Source organism: Tyto alba, unplaced genomic scaffold (assembly GCF_018691265.1).
Source record: "Tyto alba isolate M040663 unplaced genomic scaffold, T.alba_DEE_v4.0 Super-Scaffold_1000006, whole genome shotgun sequence".
Taxonomy (NCBI): Eukaryota; Metazoa; Chordata; class Aves; order Strigiformes; family Tytonidae; genus Tyto; species Tyto alba.
The window spans coordinates 6,274,103-6,285,279 of NW_024881272.1; the positions used below are offsets into that span (position 1 = coordinate 6,274,103).

Genomic DNA, 11,177 nt, shown 5'->3' on the forward strand with positions numbered 1-11,177 from the left:
ACTCACTGGGTGCTTTTCCCCTGCCTTCCTCCCAGGACTTCATGCTGTGACCTTCAACTCTTCAGTGCGTTGCATTAAATCCCTGCTTTTCTTCTCATTAAAGATGAGCTTGTTGCCATCTGATTGTTCCTTGGCCACCACACAAGTGTTTTCTTCCTCCTGACAAGTCCAGCGTGTGTGGTTTTGTCTCTCCCCAGTGTGGGAGCTCCCCCACAGGGATATTTTCTCCCTGCTTCTCCTACTGCCTGTCTTGGACATGCTGCTTAGTTTTCCCGTCCTTACAGTGGGGATTTCTGTCTCTTCTCTTGCATCGGAATCATACTTTTCCCCTTGTTTTGAGCTATCTCACTTTGTAGGCGATTGCAGCACCAAGGACTCCCTCCCTACAGTTGTTTTGTTTGGGATTAGCAGAAATTAAATCCCAAAAAGTCCTGGCAACAGGTAATATTTCAACAAAAACACTATAGAGCAGTGTTCAGTCCTGTGCTGCCCATCAGGGCTTTGCATGTGAAAATATGAGAATAGGATCCTGCTTTCAGGTACTGGAAGGAGCACGTGGGAAGGAGTAGTTACCCCGGGCTGCACCTTGAGGATGTCTCAGAGCACAGTACCACTCACCAGGTAGATGCATGACAAAGCTGTCGCCATCCCACTGCCTGTTCCCTGGGTGCTCATTTACTCTGGTTTTCCTCTCTTGGATGACTTGCACGCGCTAAACGAAAGCATGTGTCTCCGAGATGGCTCTAGATCCAGTAACTCGAAGGAATTAATGTTGTGGCGCTCACAGGAAACCAGAGACATTCAAACCCATTTCTCCTTGGAGTCAGAGCCAACTGGGCCACGAGGCCTCTGCCGAGTGACGGCATATGTGAGCATCCATGAGCAGACTGCTTCAGCAGGGCACTGTTGCTCTCCTAGGGGCTGAAACCATGATTTATTGCGGGGATGTGATGGAAATGAGCAGGTTTCCCCAAACAGTATTCTCCATACGTTAGCATCCTTGCTCCTGGTAGTCCGAAGTCCTCCTCCCAGTAGTTTTATTCCCATCTTGTGGCCTCCTGTTGCACTGGAGCAAACCACACTATACCAGCAAAAACCATTCGCCGGGTCTTGGCAGCATCTTGGCAAAGCAAAGAGATTTAGCTTGGGTCGGGGAATAGTGGTAGGACTTAAACCCGTAGGGAAGCTGTCACAGAGCACAAGCTGGGGATGGCTTAAAAACCAGAGGGCAAGAGAAAGTCATGGCAAGGGATCTGCAGAGGCTGGAGGCAGGTTCAGCTCGTTACAGTGAGAGAAGCATCATCATTGGGACCAGCTGAGGCCTGTTTGCAAGCTATAAAGAGAGCAGGGACCAGGGCTGGAGTTCCCTCTCTAACACAGGTTGCCAGAATTAGTGCTGGGCTGGTATGAGCCCTGGTATTGCTGGTCCCCTCTGGCTGTGCTGAGTGTTTTGGTGTATCTGAGGGGGCTGTTTGTCTGCATACACAGCTCTTTCCCTGCATAGGGCAGGCATACTGCTATGGCCAGCCTGAAAGGAAAAGAAATATTGTGGAAGAAAAAGGAAATTTTGATGAATATTGCTCTCCCCTTCAGAATCTTGAAATAGGGGATAAATGTCAGGGAAAAATACAACAAACTGTCCTCCTTGCTTGGGTCTGTGAGTAACGTGTTCTCCCGGGCTGGTTTCTCAATGCAGCAGAGCTCTGTGCTGAAGATACAGCTGGGAAAAAGCCTTATGAGAGGCCATATACTAAGAAAGCACAAAGTCATACAACCTGGGTGAGAAAACGGTGATTTAAGAAGAAAAAGATGTCACAAAATCTAAGTGAGGTAATCCATCTAAGTAAGGTGAGTGCATTTTTTTTAGATTTTATTTTACTTTCTGAAGTCCTCCCTTTTTCCTTGCAGTCCCCTGGACTGATCTGAGGTCCACCTGGTATTTTCCCTGGTTACCAGTGTTAGGTTATGGGATAAGCGTTGTGTTGCCTGCCCACAGAGAAGCAGCAGTGGGAGGAAGCCCAAATAATGCCCTGTCCAAGCTGCCTCCAGGTCCATTACAGGACCTGTCAGAGACACAAAGGCAGATGGGACCCCCAAATTACAGGCTTAGAGGAGGGGGCACCCTGGTTGGGCTCCCTAGGGGCCGTGTCAGGAGACCCCCAGCCCCATGGGCCAAGAAAACAAGGCAGCTGGAGCAGCCCTCCTGAGCACTTCTGGCATGGACATCCCCGTTTTTTGGGGATACCCCAAGCCAGCTGCTGGGGGTCTGTGCCACAATTGTACTGGGGCTGTGGCACATCCAGGTGCCAGCAACTGGAGAGACTGGGATCTGGGGGCAGCTGCTGGGCAGGCTGGGTGTCTGAGGCCACGTGGGCGGTAAATGTAGGAAATGATACTGCCGCGTTTAGCATCGGCACACCGAATCTCCGTGCCAGGTCTGATGGGAGGGGAAGGTGATTTTGCTCTGATTTCACCCATTCACGCCGACCCTCGTGGCCACGGGCACACCAGCACCAAGGCGTGAGGCCAAGTGGCCTGTCCACTGGCTCCCGGCTTCCCTCAAGTCTCTCTCACCGTTTGGTGATCCTGTGCTGGTTTTGGCTGTGCCTTTTTTCACCCTTTAGGACCTGACAGCAGAGTGAGCTCAGACACCTCGGTGAATCTCAGCATCCTGGAGTGTGAACGTTACTGATTTCTTGTGATAACTCACTGTAGCCCCAAAGTGGAGGTGGCAGATGCACTTGTTAAATTTGTGCTCACTGTTGATAACAGGAGACATAGCAATACCCATGAAGAAAAGCATTTTCTCTTGTTTGGAGATGGGGGGGGACACATTAAAATTAGACTTTATTTATTCTTTCTGACTATTTTTAATACTGACACTCCTGTGGTCCTCTCTTGTTTCCAATGTCTGCCGTGGCAGACAACCTACAAAGCAAGCCCCCCCAGTCCTGGGGCTGGGTCCCACATATTGGATAACTTTTCTTTTTGAGTGTATTGCGCAGCATTTGATCGTCTCAGATCCTACCAGTGAATTTCAAATTTCAAAGCAGAGCCATCAGCATTCTGGGCCTGCTGGGCTTGTCTGGTCCTCAAGCGCTCTGTATTTTGGCAGGTCCCACTTCAGTGGATCCAACTGCTGTTCGGATGTAAAGCTGGAATCGATAACAAGGATCGCATCTATTTGCACTAGAGCTCTCCTCAGCTCTCACTACTTTCTGAGTAATGGTTAGTGATCCCTCACATCCAACCACTTTCCCCCCCACACCATTGTCCACCAGTTAATGCAGGAAACCGTGTTGTACAGTGTTTCCCTCAGAAGCACTGCTGAGTTTGTAAGTTCATGTAAGAAGTCATCTAGACCCCTGCAGAAGTCACCTGGTGTGATGCCTCTTGTTGACTTTCAGCCAGGCTTTGGGGGTAGTCTCCACCATCATGTAAGTAACTGGGAAGGGGAATCCACATTTTTCCTCTATTTTTTTGCCTGCAGTGACCTCCAGCAACATGTTACCATGCCATCATCAGTGGCCCTGTCCCTCTCGAAGATCAGAGCAACCATCAGCCTTAGTCTGCGTTGGAGACGTACAAACTTGTGGAAACCTCCTGTCTCAGGTGGGTAATCTCAGTTATAAACTGCACAGCCCCTTGGAAAAGATCAGCTTAAAAGCATTTAATAAGCATAGCTGGAAATGCAGTTCCTTCTCTAGAGGTTAAACTTCTGAACTGCAGATAATTACTACTCTTCTCCCATTGATGGCATCTTCTATCGTAAGCTGTAGAAACAATATGTAGGTGCTTTAAAGTTTAAAATAAGTGGATGTCTCTTGGTGTGGCTGTTAAATAAATAGCATCTTTGTGTTTCCAGATGATGAACCCAAGGCAGAGGGAGCTGGAGGTGTGTGTTCCCGTTCAGCAGGTGAGCCACCAGCAGAGCCGAGGGCAGCGCTCCGTGCCAGGGTCTTTGTTCAGAGCAGCAAGGTTGGTGCTTGCAACGCCGGGCTGTCAGCAAGGAGACACAGCCCTGGTTTGGGACACTGCTCTCCTGTGTCACTCGTGTGTTCATTAGCTGCAGGCGAGCATACACGGCCCTTGAGTAAGACCTGGAGGTGCTTGGTGGGACTGAAGCACGGCTGCCTTGCCCTCCTTGCTGCTGGGCTGGAGCCGTGGGCTCTGTGCTGCCCACGGGGTTTGGTGCCAGCGGGGGATCCGTGAAAAGGCGTGGAGGTGGTGGTGTGGGTGCTGCCCCAGCCCCCGTGGCACTTGGGGCTGCAGGGTCCCCCTTCAAGCTGGGAGGGAGGAGGGCCAGGCCTGGGTGGCAGAGGCAGGCTGGCGTGTCCTGCCGAGCAGCAGGCAGCAGATGGCAATGTCGCCCTGCGAGAACCGCAGGCAGGCAGGGAGATGCTTGCCGTGGTGACAGCTTGGGGACCGTGGACAAAGTGACCCCCTCAGCAATGGGGAGAGTTTCAAGCAGCATTGGGTGCCTGGTAGAGGTGCTCCTCGGCCTTGGGCTAGCTTGGCTCCCTGTGACTGTCCAGCTGGGAAAGGCAAGCAAGGGGCTAGGCAGGGACACCCCCTTTCTGCCTGCTGCCTTCCCATCTGCCTGGCAGAGGCTGCTGTGGGGCTGCCCACACAGGGCTGGTCACAGTTGGAGTAGCCCCAAGATGTAAAATAGCCCAGGCTGGCTCTTGCCAGGCCTTGCAGGGGTATGATTTGGGCAGCTGGGGAAACTGAGGCAGGGAATGCAGCTGTGAATGCGTACTGGGGGCACTATGGAGCTGCTCCCACAGCTGAGCCTTGGTAGAGGCTTGGCATGGCCGGGACATGAGCTTCAGCAGTGTCATGCCTCCTCTCCCCAACTCACCCCAGTGCCAGTGGGTGTTTTCCGAGTGCAGCATGTTGGGGGGGGGGGGGGGGGCTCACATGGCCACATCTGCCCGTGCTCAGGGACTGCTCCTGTGCCCCACAGAGCCCCCGGTGGGATGGAAAGCCAGGCTGTTCCCTGTAGCTGTCACTGCCTGGCTTGGCCGTGTCCCGGGGCCACGAGGCCATCCCAGAGCTGTACCTCAGGGACTTTGAGCGGCCGTGCGCTCTCTATCTGATGGGAGAAGAGCCAGTGCTGAAAGCATTTTCTTTTCCTTTTCTCTCTGCTCCATGCCATCCTTTATCAGGCAGGGCTGCTGAGCTCAGGGAAATGGGAGCTGTTTGCCTGCCTGGGGCAGGCTCCTGAGGGGTGGCCGTGGGTTTTGCTGACCTCCCTGGGCTAACAACATGCTGGCAACTGCATCAGTGGTACAGAAAACTGGGCTGGCATCGGCCCTGGGTGCAGGTGGGAGCTCCTGGGTGCTGCTTGCTGCAAGTAACATTGGCAGCCAAGGCACCTCGTCGCAGGCCTGTGAAGGAGAGGCCAGAAGGTACTAAGAAATAATTTTGAGTTGTCAAAAGGTGTGGTCCCCTTGGCTTCCCCATTGCCTGGCTCCACAACATGTCATTTTGGTTTGGGACCAAGCTATTCCCTGGGGAGAGAGACACTGAACCGCGCTTGCTGGGGCTGTCCTCTGCTCCCCGAGCAGAAACACTTTGAGTTGGCACAGGGAAATGCCAGTGCTAAAAAACAAATTAATTTCTTCCAGCTGAGCGCTCCTGATTCAGCATTTCTCCTGCCAGCACTTTACAGCGGGGGTGAGATAACAAGAAGATACTCTGCACAGAGGGAGTGGTGGTTTTCCTGGCCGAGTATCTCCTGATTAGGTGCAATACAGAGATACCGGCTGTGCGCTCTCAGCAGGCCGGGGCCAGAGGTGGGGTTTGGCAAAAGGGTATGAGGGTCATGGAAACAGGGATGGGTCCATGTGGTGCCCCTGTCCCAACCCTCAGCTGTATCCCCAGCTCCCTGCTAAAGGATGGGAGTACCTTGAAAGGTGCAGGTTTTGGGATGCTTCTTAAAAATTAAGGCTTTCTGCAGTGGTGGCTGCCTTTTGGGGGAAGGAGGAGTGTCCTGGGCTGATACATCCATAAAACATCACAAGTGGTGCTCATGAGAGAAGTCAGACTGAATGAGAGGTCCTGGGAGAGGCACTGAGGTTTTTGAGTTGGGCTCTGTGTTGATGCTGTGTGTGACTTCATGTGTTCCTCCCCTCTAAAATTATGCTTTGCTTTACAGGAGAGACTTGATTGTTCACATTAGCCCTTATCTGAGACAATTGTCTCAGCTGAAGGAGCACCAGGGAAACTGAGGCACAGTGCGAAAGTGCAGAGGTCTCTGTCCAAGAGGATGGTAAGTGTGGTATGTAACAAGCAGGGACCGATGGCAGAGAGGGCGTGTGGGTACCCAGAAAAAGGGGACTGACAGTGCTAGAAAATCTGTGGCTAGAAATGAGGAGGAAGGAAACCCTGCCTTGGAATCAAGTGCAAAACTCTGCCAGATCTTTCTCCTATTGCTTTGTCCTGTTCACCTAGAAGTCCTGGAAAAATTAATGGAGAGGGGAAAACAATCAAAACTTGAATGCATTGCATGTTAGTGGTGACCTTCCCCTGCAGCAGAGATAAGGAATATGCAGTCTTTGCAGTCAGGGGAAGGAGCCGGTCTCAGTCCAGGACCAGGAGATGACTATCTAACTGGACATTGCTTGTGCCACGTAAACCTGCTGGGGGTCAGATTGCTCCCAGCGTTATAAACCTCTATCATTCTCTGGAGGCTAATAGGCCTTATCTCTTAAAGTGAATTGTATTAACTAGGAATGGACTTTGCTGCCTGTATTGTGGCCTTTAAACCTCGCTTGAGGTTCCTCACCCTCAAAGGAAGGAATGGAGAAGGAGAGGGTTTGACAGGGTGGAGGAAAAGAAGAAAGTGGTTTCTTCTAGTGTGAGCTGTTCTGAGCCATGGGTGTCCTGCCTGTCCCATGGCTGGGCACTGCTTCAGGGGCAACTCCAGGTTTGCTCTGGTGCAATGGTGGGGACACAGGGTGGTCTGGGGGCTGTGCCAAGCTCTCTGCTTCCTCTGTGCTGGAGCAACCCAGGTCTGGCACGCCTGCAGGGCCTCAGCAGGGCTCTACCAACTCCAGCCAAACCAGTGGGGATGCTCTTTCTGCCCAAGTTTGGAGCAGGAAACTGCCCGTGCTCTGCAATTCCCCTGGCTGGTTCAGAAGAGCTCAGCAGAGGCACTTGCACACCCAACAATCCTTGCAGCCACTAAGTCATCTGGTAGTGAACTAACAGTGCTGGGCTACAGCTAACATCTCCTGCAGTCCTGCGAGCAGGGATGTTGCAAAGGACTTTTCTGGGCCCTTGATTAATTAATGTCTATCTTTGTGTTCCCAGGAAGGCTTCTATAGCGAGAGCAGTAATTCACTGAGCTCCTGGTATGGGCGATGTCTTGGTTTCACACCTGATCTGTGCAGTTCCCAGTAAGGCTCTTCTGCTCCCTGGGACAGTTTGGACCACCAGCTTGTGCTCCCTATGCAGCTGTTCCTTCCACTATTTTGAGATAAAGCAGTACATTTCTCTTGGGAAAAGGAGCCTCTAGTCAAGGGGAAAAGGAACATTGTCTTGTCCCTCAATGCTCTGCCTGTCTTGCCAGGCTGCCCCCCTCCCAACTGCATGGGGAAGGAAAGCATTGCTCAAGCCTAGGTAGCTGTAACTTGCAGGTATGGGAGTTGGCTGATGGGACCACCTGGGCCTCTTCAACCAGCTCAGTTTCAGAAAGGGCTGCTCCAAGAGCTGTGCTTAATGGCAATTTGCCAGTGGAGAGAAATGTACTGTCTCTGCCTTGCCAGCAAAGAGCTAGCGGGGAGGCTGGAGGCTTGGCTGCCCATTTTGAGGTTTGCAAAGCTGCGGAGCCCTTTGTGCTGCTCCTTCCTGCATCTCCCTCGGTGGCCAGAGCAGCAGAGGGCACTGCGTGTCCATGCTTGATCCGCCTGGGAAGGGAGGGAAGGACCTCTGCACCCCTCCAGCTCCAGGGCCAGAGGAGGCATGGACCAGCACCGTTTGCTCTCTGGCCACCAGGCCTCTTCCCCAGCTGCCTGCCAAAGAGCCCTGGGCTGTGGGGCCACCTCCCTGATGGAAAGATCGGGGCTGATGAAAGAAATCAGGAGGCGCTCAGTGAAACGTCGGGCAAATTTAGATCAAACGGCAGGAAATCCGCTCTCCGGCAGCGCAGAAGAGCCGCGCTGTGCAAAGCTCTGGTCTGGCAGAAGGTCATCCAAAACAAACACGGTGGACTGGCCGACCGGCAGGATGGGCGAGAGCCGGGGATCTGGGCAGGCGAAGCCATAAAAGCAGTTTGGCTTTGTGTTCTGCTGCGCTCACCGCAGGCGGCTGGGGAGGAGCTCCCACCCTGCCCACGGTCTGCAGGGTGGTACCCCCAGCCCAGGCAGGGAGCAGAAGGAGCCTTTCCCACCATAGCCTGAGACAGCCTGACGGATTTCTATTTTATTTTTTTAATCATAGCAAGATATTTATCAGCCTGAGTGGCATCAGCCTGGTCCCAGCCAGGTTTGGTGGAGATCGTGTCCTCCTTGGTGAGGTGGCCTGGGGGCCAGCGTTTGGAGACCGACTTTGGGCTCTTCCAATGAGAATATTTGTGTGCAGACAGAGAGATAAATGTCCCAAAGATGATGTTCCCATAATGCCCATGGAAATAGCTGCTCTCTGGAGTGAGCAGGGAGCCAGATGCTACCTCTTGCGTTGCAGTAACACTGCAGGTTTTGATGCAGTAGTGACTTCTCGGTGGAGGTGTCTTTGGTTGGAGAGGTAGCAGTAAACGTCAGAGGCTTGTGGACTTTCTCTGATGGCATGTCCTGCTGCTTTTCATGGGTCAGGAAAGGAAGAGTGATTGAATTGTGGAGTGTTTCCTCTCCAGTTTCTTTGCTGGTTAAAATCTGGGCTTGTCTGAGAGCTCTTGCCCTTGGATAGTGATTTGGCAGCACTTGGATGACCACCCCACAAAGCCTACCTGATTTCTGCCCTGCAGAAACCAGCCAGACAAGCTGAAACAGTGGTGAACCTCAACAGGAGAGCAGGTTTGTGCGTCTCGAGGTGGTACCTGTGGTTCAAGCAAGCCAAAGGCTTCACTCAAATGTAAGCTGGTGTATTTCTAGCCAGTAGAGGCGATTGCTCCCTAGGAAACTGCCATGGAGTTCATTTGTTCACTGAAACCTTTATCAAGAGAGTGAATGTGATTTTCCAGACTTGTTGATGTCCTCGGGAGATAGCTTGTATGGAGGCTTTCCAAGACACTGCAATCTCAGCTATTGCCCTTTGACAGCAGCAAAGATAAAGATACAAGAACCTCCTGCTCAGGGAAGCTCCTTTCTGCTCCACTTCCTTGAGATTAGCACGTGGTCTGCTGCTTCGCAGCCTGAGGCTCCCTCCCCAGAAGAAGCAGCTGGGGTTTAACACACAGCCGTGTGATCACCCAAGAAAGTACTCTTTGACTTTTTTCTCCTCACCCGTTTGGAGCAAAGGCTTGTGTGGAGGTGTCTGAGCTCTGCACAAGTGCAGCAAGGCACTGGGGTTGGAGCTGGCTGATCTGCTCTAACTCTGCAAGCAAGAGGGATGGATCTCATCTTGTTTAGGCTACCTAAACAAGTAGCTCTTGCTCAGGAGGAATGAGAAAGCTGAGCTAAAACCATGTTCCCTGGCACAATAATGACTGAAACAGCAATGTGTTTATGTAGGATGGCAAAGGAGCCAGGAAATGCCACCATCCTAGCTGTGAATGTCCTGGTGAACCTCCTGGAGCCCACAGCCATGGTCTCGGCTTGCTCCCTCTGGCAAGCATCAGACCCAAAAGGGAGAGAGGTCTGTAAGTGGGGCCAGCTGGGGAGCTCGAGGCTGCACAGTCCTCCCATGATAAGGGCCTGTGGCAGTGCCAGTCAGGAGAGATGAGCCCCAATGAGCTCTGAACCATGTCCGTTCTGCAGGTTCTCCACCCTCATCCCCCCACAACTCCTTCTGGGAGAGGCTCTGGACTCAGCAGCTTGCCATCAGGATGCAGTTTCAGAGGCTTTCCTCAGATGAAGTGTTGGGAAGAGTCCTGGACCATTGGGTTTAGAGTCCTTGGGCTGATGAATGCAGATGAGACCTCTGCTCACCGCAGGCAACCCACTGGTACAAATGTTTCCAGAAACCAGCTGTGCTTTGTCTTGGAAACAGGTTGCGTTTGGGTTATTTTGTGTCCACTGGTCCCCTTAGAGTACCTTGGGGACCTTCCCTTTCAACTGTCAGGAATCTTCTACAGATTTCCAGCACAAATATATCCGTGGCCGGCTTTTTCCTCATTTGTTCTTGAGCCAGAGGACAGTGCTGGCACAAAGAGGTCTTCTCCCTGCCTGTACTCTTCGATGTTGATTTGAAATAGTCTTTCTTTGGCCTTGGGTTTCAGAGGGATGTGTTTCAAAACCAGAAATAAATGGGCTTGAAATATTTCCCATAATTTTGCAAGATCTTGACCCTCTGATAGCAAGATTAGAAGAAAGATAACAACAAAATCAGCATTCAGGCTGGAACCACTATTGTTAAATAGACAACACTGTAAAGCCAGTACTTTTTGTTTACAATTGAACTCATGAATTTTTAGATATTAATGTATGAGGGATTGAGTAAACAACCATTGTGCCTCTAAGGAATGAGTCCCAGGCTGTCCTGAGCTGGAATACTTTGTACTTTCCTGATTGCCTTCCAAGAATTTCAAATTACTTTGTAACAGAAAAACAAGCCTGCTTCACGAGACGTTTGCGAGGTTCTCGGGACAGCCTTAATTCCTCAGCACTGCGGTGTGGCTGGTTTTGGGGCAAAGCTCTGCAGCCGAGTACTGTGGGATGCTGAGCACGTAGGTGTTCATAGAGAGGTAGGGACTACACGTGAAGAATAAACCACTGACGAAGGGACGTGTGGGCAGAGCATGTCCCCCCCCCTCCCCGTGCCCTGGAGAGACTGGGCCGTGCTCTCCAGGGAAGCTGCAGACCATATTTTATATACTCATGGGCTCTCCAGGCTTTCCGGGGTGTTTCTGAGCGTGATGGCCCTGACACCACAGGCTGTGGTGCACTTGCAAATTGTCCCTTATTTCTGGCTGTCCTATGCTGAGTGAGTGCTCTTCAGGAGCAGCCAGCCTGTTACCTAGAGCCCATCCAACCAAAAATAACACTTGGGACTGGACACCAGCTTGCTTAATGTCC

General features: G+C 52.0%; 1 long non-coding RNA gene across 1 annotated transcript; it reads left to right on the plus strand.

The window, feature by feature from the left end:
• Positions 1 to 3,509: 3,509 nt before the first annotated feature.
• Positions 3,510 to 7,458, plus strand: LOC116963104. Its single transcript, XR_004407948.2, has 4 exons — positions 3,510 to 3,612; positions 3,866 to 3,916; positions 6,161 to 6,274; positions 7,318 to 7,458. It is a non-coding gene; the product is annotated as an uncharacterized LOC116963104 (long non-coding RNA).
• The last annotated feature ends 3,719 nt before the right edge of the window (positions 7,459 to 11,177 follow it).